This window comes from Apus apus, chromosome 9 (genome assembly GCF_020740795.1).
Source record: "Apus apus isolate bApuApu2 chromosome 9, bApuApu2.pri.cur, whole genome shotgun sequence".
NCBI lineage: Eukaryota > Metazoa > Chordata > Aves > Apodiformes > Apodidae > Apus > Apus apus.
The window spans coordinates 19,228,415-19,240,923 of record NC_067290.1 but is presented as its reverse complement, the minus strand read 5'-3'; positions in this window follow the sequence as shown (position 1 = coordinate 19,240,923).

The following is a 12,509-nucleotide window of genomic DNA, read 5'->3' as shown; positions in this document are numbered from 1 at the left end:
GCACAAGTTTTAGAAAAGGTTTCTTGCAGGAACAGCCATAGGTAGGGACTTGGGATCTTCCTGCCTTGTTTACAGCTATGGGAGAGCTTAATTCATCATCAAATATGAAACAGTTCTCTTTTTTTTTTTTTTTTTTTTTCCTGAGCAATCATATATAAAATGGATCCTATTGGTAATCTCATCAGGATGGCTTGAAGAAAAGCAAGTACTTAGTTTAGAAAAATTAGGTAGCATCTTTTTTATTTGGTTGAGATGCCTCTGGTGGGAGCTGTGCTCAGAGCCCAGAGAGGATTATTGTGTACCTGGGCAGCTGGGTCACTCCTGTTGGTGTATGGCTAATAAAAACAGTTATCTGGAGGCCAATTATGTTAGTTCCCATATTATTATATTGTGTAAAGAGCAAGGACATAACAGTTTCTCTCATCTTGCTGCTGTTTTCCATCTCTTTTAACAAGAGCATTACAGCAGATGCTGTCAAGAATTTTAATAAAAGAAACTGCCTGTCTGACTGTCTTTATCCATTTCTTCTTGTCTTTATAGGCTGGAAACATATTAGAGGGTCTAAGTGAAGAAAATTACTCTTCTCTCCCACTGCCTCCTCCCCACCCTTCTCTCTCAGTTGCTCTCCTGAGCACTGTATATACTGTGGAGTTTTTCCTCTTGCAGGAAACTCAAAATACATAACCACTCTCAATAAAGCCCCACAAAATACTTGTGGTGACCTGGATACTTGGTCACACTGCCTGTCAGTCAGTCCCCATCACTCCCTCCTGCACTGAGCTCCAGAAGGGCCTGAGGTCATGGCAGAGCCCATCCCCAGAGCCCTTTGGGTGCTGAGCAGAGGGGCTCCTGTCCCCAAAACCCAGCACTGGGGAGTGAGGTGGCACAGCTGGAGAACATCCTCGGTGTGGGTAGAGCCTGTGGGTAGAACTGTGCTCCACCACTGTCCTCAGAACAGGTTCAGCAAGTCACTGTCATCCCAAGGGACAATAACAGAGGGTGTTTGTAATGGTGAGTCACTGGGGACCAATTAAAAAAAAGGCAAAAAACAACAAAGGCAAAGCAGGATATATGCCCATAACCTGATTAAGTGTTGTGCCAGCAACAGAAGAGACATCATCTGTCTCCTGCCCTCAAACAGAGCTTGGAGACTGCTGCACACACGAAAATCCTGTCATGCAGGAGAGTTATTCCTTTTGCTGATCTGCCAGCGAGTCACTGTTTGGTCCTTTTCCCTCCCCAGGTGACTCCAGGCAGGTCCTGTCCCATCACCTTTGGACCCTGCACCCCTGCAGAGCTCTGGCTGGCTGTAGAGCTGCTGGGAGCACAGGCAGCTTGGAGGAGGGAAGCATGGAGCAGGTCGGGGTGGGAGCTGCCTGCTCCTTGGGCAACAGCTCAGGAGGCAGCTCTAGGGTCCTTCTCCTCCTGTGCCCTTCCCACACTTTCTGAGTGAATCCTAGAAGATTTCATTATCCAGCTATACCAAAAAACTGAGGTGGGCAAGTGTCAGTAGGCAGAGGTGACAGTAACTATGGGCAAGAGTCTGGTACAAGGACACCCTGGCTCTGGGCTTGGGCAGAGGGTGACCCGAGTGCACTCAGCAGTCATGGGGCTGGTGGGACCTTGGTAAAACATTTCCCACTGAAAAAAAAGAAGGTTTGTAAGGGAAATTACTAAAAATGGAGTGAGCTGCTTATAGTCTTTGCCTAAGATGGGACAATTAACTTTACAGTCCCTGAACAAATTGGTGGAAACATCTTTTGTCCTTAAGAGTGAGAACAGAGGTAGGTGTTGATCAGCTGCACCTGAGCTGGCAGAGCCAGGGCTGGAAGGGCTGCAGCTGGGCATGGAACACACCAGGAGCTTCTGGGGGAGAGGAGGTGGGGCTGAGGGCAGAAAGCTCTGGCAAAACTCAGGCTTTCCCCTTTCTACCTCTGTCTGGAGATTCTAAAACCGTTGGAACGGATGTGTACAAGTCCCTGGTTTTGCTTCAATGCAAAAACACCCTGGTAGGACTTGATGGTGGTCTGACCCGGTCTGTTCAGCAGCCTCCTGCATTCAGGTAGGATCTTCCATATCTCTGGTGCTTTGCCTCACTCTGCTTCTGGGGATGGTTGCATTCTCAGCAAGATAAGTACTGCTCTGCTAAGGGTTGTTTTTGTTTTCTATGGTTAAGCTGCTCATACTCGGTTCTCTTTTGAATGCTGGGGTGACTTTTCCTGCATTTTCTACACTTGTTGCAAGATTTTGTGTAAGAGATTTTCAGAAGTCTGCTGGCTCATGAATGGAAATGAGGTCACCTAATCCGCTGAATATTGGTGCTTTTCTACAAAATAGGTGTGTTGGTTGCCAGTTGTAGTAGTAAAACTGAGCCTGAAGGTCCTTGTATCTTCGCTTCTCAAAAAGAGAAGTTGTCTCTTCCCTAGAGGACCGGGCTGAACATTTGCCGAGTTCCCTGTTGTGCTCAACTCGAAGTGCAGCCTTGGGTGGGAAGGAATAAAGGGCTTTTTGAGCCGAGAGTTCCCGGCGCTGCCCCGGGAGGCGGTTCCTGGGGGCAGGTGGGAGGGCAGGGTTGAGCTGGGCTTTGTGTCTCGGTCTTCCCGAGCAAACCCCGCCGGGAAGGTGAGCAGCATCTAGCTGCCCTCTGGGCAGGGCTTAGGAGAGGCAATCTGTGGCAATCCCCTGGAACAAACTCGGTCACAACTTTAAATAAAAGTCTTGTAGCAACATGCAGCTAATAGGGTTTCTGGGGGGAAGGAAAAACGTGATTGGCACGTTGAAGAGCTGATGTGTTTTCACATACTCACAAGACAGAGACAAACACCCTCCTAAGGAGACCTTTGTGTTCAAACACAAACAGTCCTTCACGCCCGCACGATGCAAACACCCAGCTCGGTGTCCCTGGTGCCCTTGGGGATGCTGGCACCTTGTTCTGTGAGGGCAACATTGGCTTCAACTGCAAGAAATTAATTTTAGGGTAGCTCATTATGCACCACCAACCTTTTTCATAGTGATCATAAAGCTGGTAGAGAAGGAAAAGTGGCACATCTCCTGTTTGATTTAAAGCACTGAAGCTGTTAGGTATTATTTATAATTTTACCCTCGGCCTGGAAGGCAACACTTCTAATACATGGTGATCAGCACCTCACCAGCAGTTGGAAACTGTAGCTGCCATACATTGGTGTGCTTTATTTTTCTTTTTTCCACGATAAAATGTGATATATGGTAGTTGCTAACTTCATATAGGTACTGATTTGGGACTTTTTAGTGTCATAAAACCTCTGAAGCAGAGAGTTGTGGAAGGGGAAACGCTGACATAGTGCCCCTGGAGCCCCAGAGCAGAAGCTGGCTGATGGAGATGGGTTATTTGTGGTGATGGGGTGCCTGGAATTACAAACGCTGCAGGCTGTAGCTGCACACACACAGGCTCTTGGAACTTGCAGAACTTTCCAACTGCAGGATGTGGAAGGAATAGTTTGCCAATTCCCTTCGGTTTTTTGGGGGGGCTGGAAGGAGGGGAGGAGGAAATGTTACTTCAGAGAAGTAAACAGTCTGATTTTCAGCTTGCAACGTTTACCCGAAAACGGCTGCAGTGTTGACAAAAGGACAAGTAAGTGTTATTTAAATAGGCTGCAGAGTGTTTGCGTCGTTCAGACACACAAGTGCTGCAGGAAATCGTGAGCACGGAGCCGGATTGTGCAAAAGCTGTTGGAGATCCTTTACACATGCAACAACTCTCCAAAGTGTTCACCCAAAAAGCCCAAAGAGGAACGTAGGATTTAACTTAAAGCCCTAACCAAGTAGTAGCTTGCTTCTGGAACCACAGGCTGCCAAAACTTTTCATCAAGTGTTACATTTGCTTTAGAGCTGTGTCATACTGTGTGAATAAATGACAACATCAACACTAAAACTCTTGCTACATCTTTGGATGCAAAACCGAAGTTCAATATATGTTGTGGTCTGGACTTCGAATCCTTAAAATGACCAACAGGGAAGACTTAGGACTTATATACATTTTCCTGAAGATTTATGTTTATTGCTTTTACACCTTCAGCTGGTAGGAATTAGATTAGACTCTCATTACCCATTTCATCCTTTAATGTGCTGTAGAAAGTCATAGAAAGTGCCAAAATTAGCACTGTCATCCTCTGTGTTGTCCATTCTACTGCAGCACCGAGCTGTGATACACTCAGATAATATACCTGTGGTGTCTGTTGCCAGCACAGCCTCCTGCTCTGTTTGTCTCAGACCTCGCATGCATACAAATTCAGTATATACACTTTTCTCTTCCAAGAATGTATACATTTGGAGCACCAGCCATTTACAGACACATAGCAGAAACAAAGCAGTGGATTTTCCTCATTCTCTACCCCTTATGTTAATGAAAATTACTGAGGAAGGAAAAAAACCCCCACCACCACCACAACAACAAAAAAACCCAAAAAACCAAACCAACAATGAAAAAAAAAAACCTGTCAGAAAATGCAGTTCCCCAGCACTGCTCACATTGCAGCAGGCAGCCCCCTTCTCTGTACTTACAGATTTCAACAGTGAAATGTCTCAGGATCTTTACAGTTTTCTGCAGAACAGTTTCAAGCTCTCAGCAAGCCACCGTGCTCATCGAGGCAGAATGGAGCCGTACGGAAGGTCTGTGCAGCTGGGAGATAATGGAACTGTTTTCCCAGCTGGGACTACAAGCCTTTTATCCACTGAGCATTGCGTGTCTCTTCCCTGGTATTAGCCATGAAATGCTCCCGCTTTCCCGCCGGACTCGTGCTAGGACCCACACAATTAGTGCTTGAATCAGATAAACAAGCTACTACAGTTTATGCATATTCCTAGCTGGAAATCTTGAACGGATGAAAATTAGCTCTGTGCTGCTCATCCTTCAAGCAAGCCGGGAGAGGGAAAGTGCAGCTGTCACACTAGGAGCATGAAAGATTAAATGGGCTCTTGCTTGGCTTTTCGTACAAATACGAGCTGCTGTCAGGTAATCAGAAACCTCTCATCTTGAAAACTGGGTCAGATTTCAGTATTAGGTTTACAGCAGGAATGGAAGTAATTTTGTTTAGTCCTGGCTTCCACAACTGCTTCCTGAGCTCCGTAAGATTCAGCTCCAGGGATGTGAGGGACACTTGGGTTCCAGCCCTGTGCTCCTGAGACGTTTAACCACCCCTCCTTGTTTTACGTATTTTAAAAAATAAATTAAAAGAATGCAAACTTGCTTGTTGAAAGTAGCACAGACATGAATCCTGATTACACATAAACTTCAAACCCTTAGATTCCCGTTTTTCCCCCTGGGACTCCTTCAGCAGAGCTGGAATGCAAAGCTCGGGCAGGGGAATGTCTTCACCTTAGGAAGCAGAATGTGTTTGTGTTCGCTGGGGCTGGAGGGGAAACTTTCAGAGGGATTGTGCCAAGAGAAGTGTTGTTGTGTCCCAGACATCGCTTCACAAGGTCTAAACGGTGCTAACCCATTAGTTTGTAATGGGATTAATTGCACACCTGTCTGAGCAAGGGCAACGGGAGAATTCAGGTGGCAAAACACAGAGGGTGCCTTGAGGAGACCAGCACAACAGTTTGGCCAGCAGAAGCAGGGGAGGGAGAATCTGGTTTAGTTTGTGTTTTCCCCACATCTAACCTTGGAGCACATTCGTGCATCCCCTCAGTTCCCAGCACAGTCTCTGATGCAGAGAACTTGCACCAGGACTCTGGTGGTGTCTCCTCGGTGGCTCTGCTGCGGTACCGAACGTTTTGGGCTGCAGCTGGGACGTGTGGAGCTGCAGGAGCTCCTTGCCAGGGATGTGTGGAGCTGCAGGAGCTCCTTGCCATGTGCCTGAGCCCCTGTGCTGGTGTCAGCCCACAGAAAAGTGTTGCTGAGTGGCAGTGGCGAGGTTGGTCTTAGTTGAGGTGGCTGTTAAGACCTTTGAGAAAAGCAGCTGGAGAGAAGGTGAAGATGGTGTCCTTCCTAAAAGGAGAGGAGATGAGGAGGCCTCTATCATTCATCTGCAGGGGAGGATGGTTCATTGGATCTGATTTAAGATATGTGAGTTTAACCCAGCCTCCATGGAAGACTTCTTGGTCTCCTCTTTGTGTGTAAAATGGGAGCAGCAGGATTATGGGAACTCAGGGTTGGGCGGGTTTGGGGAGCTGCTCCCCTCCACTCAGAGCTCTCAGAGCCATCCTGATTAACATGAACAATTTTACACTTCCATCGTGTGAGCATCTCAAATGAGCTCTAACGACAATTAATTAAGCCTTGCAGCACCTTCTAAAGCAGACAGGCATTACAATTAGTGGTACTATTTTTAATTAGGAATAAAATTTGAAATGGAATTTTAGGTGTGTCCTCATTAAAATACTATTTTAAATAATGTCAGTGCTTTTTTCCTAAGTAGCATCAAAAGTAAATAGACAAAGAGTTGCTTACAACAGGTTAACCCAAGCTTCTCATTGCCAATTTAAAAAGTGTATTACAAAATCCAATATTTTATATGTCAAAACAAATTATTTTGTTTATGCATTGGTTTTCTAACAAGCCTGTCTGGGAACATAATTTCTTGGTTCCTGAGGAAATTTATGCTGGTAAAACTTTTCCATTTCCAACTGGGAATGAAAAAAAAAACACTTTAGAAATATCCCTTCTAAAGGCAGATTATTCATTTCAAGAGCTGATGTTTTCACTCAGGAAATACTGTGTAACACTTAAATGTCTGAATTTTGACCTCCTTAACTACTGAATTATCTTTCTATTAAAGCCTGTGAAGTTCTGCTTTAGATCTTCTGAACTATATTATACTCTATTAAAGATTATGTCTAGATCTTTTAGAAATGACACAAAGTGAGGATAAAACTGAGTATCATGCCAATCTGTTCCTGAAGGTCAACATCAAACATTTAAATGTTACCCAAGTGTTGTGGGTTTGACCCAATTTTCTTGCAAAACTAAATTTCATGGACTCTGACACTTCTTTGTCAAATGTTTTGGGTTTTGATGAAGTACCAGCTGTTTCCCTGCAGCAGAAAAATAGTGTAAAAAAAACCCAAATGAAACAAAACCACCCAAATATCTGATGATTTAGATGCAAGAGACTCCTGCCTGGGAGGTGATAGAAGGGCAGTGAAGCAGCAATGAAGTGCTCAGGCTACTGGAGAACAGGAATTGAAGTCAGTGCCAGCCCAAGCAGTGAAAATATGCATGAAAAGGAGAGAGAAGGGAGAAGTGCTGGGGTGGGTGGCACTGGGATCCTCTCCTGTCCCAGGGGCACTCATGGGCTTCAGGGGCTTTAAGCAGAGAATGATGCAGGGACAAGAGTGAGGCCTGTGCAGCCAGAGGTGGGCACAGAATGAAAGGGAGATTTTGTGGTGAAAAACAGGTGAAAAAACAGTAGGTTGGCTTGGGTGCACGTGTGTGTGTGTGTGTGGAGCAGCCCTGTCTAGAGCTGGATTCAGAGAATGCTGTCAGCTGCTGCCAGTGTGAAACCAGGGTGCATTTGTCACTTTGTGACATGATGAATGCAACCCACATTTTGCTTGTCCCTCACAAGTTCTGGCAATTAAGCCCTTGTCCTAGAGAGAGGAAACAAAATTGTGTAGGAGTCTTCTATGTTACATTTAATGCCAGCGTGTCCTACCAGTTGAGGAGCCCAGTTCAGTTGACACATCCAGCATCTGCCTTCTCCTGTATTTGCCTTCCTATAGGTTTAAAAACAAACCAAAGCAAACAGCCTCACCAATGATAATAATACTGATTTGTACCAGGAACCTCAAGGGTGGCAACGATGCTTTGATTTCCAGGATTTACAGGGTAAAGTTTGTTGAAGAAGTGGAAATGATCTGTAATGATATGCTTGAATTGCAGTGAAGAAGGATCCATCACCAATAAGATATTCATCCAAGCATCTGCTTACCTGCTCTCCATCTGGAGCATGAGGGCATGGAAGCAGAAAATTGTTGATTATTAAGACATAGGTTGGAGAATACTAAAAACAAAACAAAAAAGGGACAATAATGTAGATTAACTTGACCAGGTAAATTGCTTAGCATTAAAGTTAAAACACAACTCAGGAGTGCAGTTCAGACTGAGATCCACCTGGCTGGAGAGCAGCCCTGTGGAAAGACACCTGGGGGTCTTGGTGGATAACAGGCTCACCATGAGTGATCAGTGGGCTGCAGAGCAAAGAAACCACCAGGATGCTGGGCTGCATCAACAAGGGCATCCCCAGAAGAGATCAAGAAGTCATCATCCTGCTCTACTTGGTGCTGGTCAGACCACACCTGGAGCATTGCCTTCAGTTTTGGTCCCTGCTCTACAAAAAGGATGGGACAGGCTAGAGAGAGTCCAGAGAAGGGCCATAGGGATGATCAGAGGACTTGAGGACCTGCCATATGAGGAGAGGTTGAGAAATCTGGGTTAGTTCAGCCTGGAGAAGAAAAGGTTTTGGGGAGACCTTATCACCATGTTCCAGTACTTCAGGGTGGCTGCCAGGAGATGGAGACTCCCTCTTTACAGGGAGTCACATGGAAAAGAAAAGGGGTCATGTGCACAAGTTGCTCCTGAGGAGATTCTCATTGGACACAAGAGGTGTATTTTTCACCATGAGGACAATCAAACACTGGAATAGTCTCCCAAGGGAAGTGACGATTCCCCCACATTGGGCAGTTTGAAGTCTCAGCTTGACAGGGTGCTGAGCCACCTCATATAAACTGTAGCAGTACCTAAAAAGGTTGGAGCAGATGATCCTTGAGGTCCCTTCCAACCTGGCATTCTGTGATTCTATGATATTCACTTTTGTATGTCATTTTTGGGTTCTTTAAGTCTCCCTCCTCAGTGCATTTCAGCACTGAAAGAAAATGCTTGGGGGAAAAAACCCAAACAACAGCAGCTTTAAAAAGTAACCATCTTCATCTAAAAGAAGAAAATTAACTTATTTTTTAAACTATGGATATTGTGACAGTTCAGGCAGGTTAGACTGCACCATGTTTCCAGCTAGAAAATTAAACCAAAAAGCCTTCAAGTACTGTTGCTCCTTGTGCTACCTCCTTGTTGCTCTGGTTCGTTCATCTTAAGCCTGGCAGTGGTGTTGGTGGTGTTGGATCAGGATGAGGGCATCACTTCACCAGCTCTGTGTGTTAACCAGGCAGCCAGTCTGCACTGGGCTCCCCAGGCTGATGTTTGAGCATCTTGAGCTTAAACACCACTGGATCTGATCAGAAATATAAACAGCCGTGTCTGTGCTGTAAGCCTGGCTGGTGCATTAGGCCTTCCTTTAGGTAACTACTATATAAAGTCCACCATTTAAAACTGGATGCATGAGAATAGTGGATGGAATTGGATAGATCTGGTTTAGCTGCAGAAAATTGAGTTATTTGGGCATCTCAAAAGCTCTAAGCCTGTACCTAGGTTTTTACAGTGCTGGGCAAGTTTTTGTCAATTAAACCATAACATTTTTCTGCTTTCTTCTTTTGGATTATCTTGGAAGAAGTTTTTCATTTGGATATTTTTTTTTATTATTTATTTCAAATAGCAAACAGAAAATATTCCTATTTCTGGTTGTAGATAAAATTAATGAGAGAAATATAATATCCAGACAGGCATCGTCTTTGTAAAGTCACTTGCTTAGATACTTTGTATAGAAATACCTTTGTGTTTTGACACACTGATTACTTTGTTGCTGACAGTGGTATAATTTGCTTTAAGAATTGTTTCAGTCGTTTCCCAAATATTTCTTATGCAGCATTGGAAAGAAATAATTGAGTTTTTGAAGTTATACCAACTTTCATTATGAGGAAAAAGAGATCTCTTCATGTAATCCCATCAGCCTCCCCCTCAAAGATCAGCTTAATTGAAGCTACATTATCTTAAAACAGACCATCCCTTATCACACAGAATCACAGAAATTTTTTAGTTGGAAAGGACTTTGAAGGTCATCAAGTTCCAACTCCCCTGCCCGGGCAGGGACACCTCCCACTAGAACAGGCTGCTCAGAGCCCCCTCCAACCTGCCCTTGAACACCTCCAGGGATGGAGCCCCCATAACATCTCTGGGCAACCTGTTCCAGTGTCTCACCACCCTTACACTGAAGAATTTATTATTTATGATTATTATGATGGTAATGAAGGTGAGTGGGTTAGTTTTGTATCACACATAATAACTTCTTACTGCTGTTGTCTTATGGAATTGTAATAGGAGGTACTGCAATCAAGAATCAGGCTGGCTTTCCATTTTAAACCCCTAATATATTTCTGGGCTGCATAGAAGCCTACAAGGATAAGCCTTGCAAAGGCAGCAGCTTAGTGCAAGACAAATCTTAGCTCAGGAAAGGGTTTTATTCACTCACAGTCTTCCCAAAATGGCAGGAGAAGCCTGCTATGAGGAGACCTGCTATGGATGTCAACCCGCCCCGTGTCTGATCTCCTGTTTAGAGGTGTTTACAGACCCAGCAGGGCTGATAGAAATAGATAACAAATATTACAAAGAGCAGTACACAGTGAGACAGCTTCTGCTTGACTGGAGTCAGGAACTCTCATCTTTTCAGAAAGATATTGAACCATCTGATTTTCATGGGCTCCTTAGAACGACAGTGTTTAGCCCCTTCTCAAAATACACTCTTATTCAAATGGTTCCCAGCAGTTTAACACCCCATCGCCCTTCCCATAACAGCCATTGTGGAAGGCTTTGTATGCACAGTCCTTCCCACTATCCAAATCTTTATGCATCCTTCAACTGTGCAATGGATTTTATCAGACTATTAAAAATAAATTATGCAGGCTTGGTGCCATACAATCACATCTCTGCTTGTGAAGCATTTAGCACCAGTGATCAAACCTCCTTAATGTCAGGAAGGTTACAGCCTGGCTGGGCTACCTGCATGGAATAAAAGCTGGCCTTGCAGGCAGCTGGGCACCTTCACGAGCAGAACTGCTGTGGATGGAACCATTCCCTCAGAAATTGTACTGCAGTTGCAAAATGTCTGAGGAAATGAGGGGCGTTTGGTTCTTTCATAAGATATTTTGGTTTCAGCCCTGAACACTGAAGTCCAAAGAGATTCACATCCATTGAACCTTTTGCCTTCAGCCTATTTCACAGCTCTTTTAAAAGGTTTTTCCCAGATTTCTACCTAATTTCATGATATTTTATACTTCAAGAGAGTCAAATACACCTACCTGGTCTACACCTTCAGCACCAAGTGACACAAGGAGGTATCACTCCCTCTTAAATCCAACAGTGGTTATTTAACATACCAATGCAACTAATCCTTGACAAAGCCTCCCAGCTCCTCAGCCTGTTTCTATCACTTTCCACATCAAGATCTATACATCACGTTTAGTTGTACCCATCCCCCTAATCCCATTTGTTTCAACTTGTTTATGGCGATTGTTGCACCATTTTTTCTCATCTTGGTGGAGAAACTGTGTTTGAAAAAGCAAACATCTCAGATTAACCTCCCAGCAGCTCATTTTCATTTTGCCTTGTGCTGTGAGGGGGCTGGTAACTCACCTCAGCCTGGCTGCCATCTCAGTTAGTAAACAGCATATATTACCCTCTACATATTGTTGTTAATGGCTTGTGCATAATCCTTCAGGCTATGTGTATTCTTCTAATAATTAATTTATTAATACTACCCTTGTTGAAGCAACAGGAGATGTCTGAAAGTGCCAGGAAGAGGTAGAACCAGAGAGGGCACCGTACAGCCCCGGTACCAAGATCCTTCGTGAAGAGCACATCAGGCTCCTGTAATTGAACTCAGGGGAAAATGATCACTCAGGCTATCAAATAGATTTTCTTACTTAAACTCTTGATCTTTATTTGCATCTTCTGATGTCTTGTGAGGAATGAAATTAAGAAGTCTAAGAGTAAAATGATCTCAGGAAAGAGATGGGGTCCTGGTGACCTTTCACTAACAAATTGGTGTTTAAACAGAGAGCCTGGTACTGTGGTGTTGGGCATGGTCTGGAAAGGGCAAAGAAATGTCATTAAGAGCAGCACAGGAGGAGAAACAAAGATTTCCAAAGGGTGCAGACAAGAAAAGTCCTTGAAGGTCACAGCTCAAAGGCTGCCCTGGCTGCAGCAGGGAACCCGTGTGGTCCCACCAGCAGCACGTGGTGCTTGAGGATGGTCTGTGAGGCACTGGCAGAGGATCTGCCAGATCCCCTCACAGGCACTCGTGTGCATAAAAGATAAACTATCTGTTATTACCACCAGTAATGGTTTTACTCCTTTATCTCTAGTAATAAATGTCTGTAATTTGGATCCATGGTTGAAACTTTGCTCTGGGAAAGGTCAGTTCTCTGGAGGTCATTCCTGTCACAACACAGGGAGTCCTGGTGGGGAGTCTTTAGCTAATATTGATGTGTGTGTCCTCTGCTGCCTTGATGAGTACAAGGGAATTGCCACAGATTTGCACCAAGGCAACCTGCCCTTTCCTTCCCCGGCAGCAGTTTGTCTCTTGGCTGCTCTGCCACAGGTAGAAAGTTTGAACCAAATAGCTGGAAGTGGAATTAAATCC